The sequence below is a fragment of the Ochlerotatus camptorhynchus genome, unplaced genomic scaffold (genome assembly GCF_037179485.1).
Source record: "Ochlerotatus camptorhynchus isolate MF236.1 unplaced genomic scaffold, CSIRO-AGI_Acam_v1.1 ptg000112l, whole genome shotgun sequence".
NCBI lineage: Eukaryota > Metazoa > Arthropoda > Insecta > Diptera > Culicidae > Ochlerotatus > Ochlerotatus camptorhynchus.
The window spans coordinates 2501647-2502472 of NW_027040602.1; the positions used below are offsets into that span (position 1 = coordinate 2501647).

Consider the following 826-nt stretch of genomic DNA (forward strand, 5'->3'; position numbering starts at 1 on the left):
TGCCGTGACCAGGATTCGAACCTGGGTTACTACGGCCACAACGTAGGGTCCTAACCACTAGACGATCACGGCTACAGAGGACGGTGGTAAACAGTTGCGAACCAGCTTTTAAAAATATATTTATTTATTGGCGAACTAGGGTGAGTGCGCCAGTAATAGTGAAACTAAACATTGAAACTAGAATAATAAGGAACTGATTAAAAATAGTTATCGTAAAAAACAACATATATTCTGGTTATCCTCCATTATTCCGGCAAAGCACCCATACAACAACTATAGTAACACCTACCCTACTTCAAGGTAAATTGTGGCAAAAGTGATAGTGACCAACAGAGCGTCGCGACAGCAAAGTAAATATAAACGCTCACTCGAATAGAATAATATGTGACTTGCACACCGTAGGTATAGCAAAGCAAAACACGCTATCAAACAGCAAACAAAAAACATCCTGCGTCGGCCGGGAATCGAACCCGGATCAACTGCTTGGAAGGCAACTATGCTGACCATTACACCACCGACGCCCTTGTTGTGTTAAAACTGGAATTGTTCTATCGAAATTTTCATTGCCTGGCCCTTATAAACGAATGCACTACGGAAGCCTGCCTGCCTAGTCGATTTCATATTTCCACATTTTTATTAAATCAACCGTATAATTTAATGCCATAAATTTGTCGTAAACAGTGGGACCGTGTCGGGTCGGGTAAATCTCTCGCCACACATTGCCACCAATCTTGCGCTGTTGATATGATTGTTTCATTTTGTTGTGTATAAAGCGTTCTCGATTCGACTCATTCTCTTCCTCTTCACAGCACTATGTATGGTGGTA

General features: G+C 41.8%; 1 non-coding gene across 1 annotated transcript; it reads right to left on the reverse strand.

Annotated features, from left to right (window-relative positions):
• Positions 1–449: 449 nt before the first annotated feature.
• TRNAG-UCC (transfer RNA glycine (anticodon UCC)) lies at positions 450–521 on the reverse strand. Its single transcript has one exon. It is a non-coding gene; the product is annotated as a tRNA-Gly (tRNA).
• Positions 522–826: the final 305 nt, after the last annotated feature.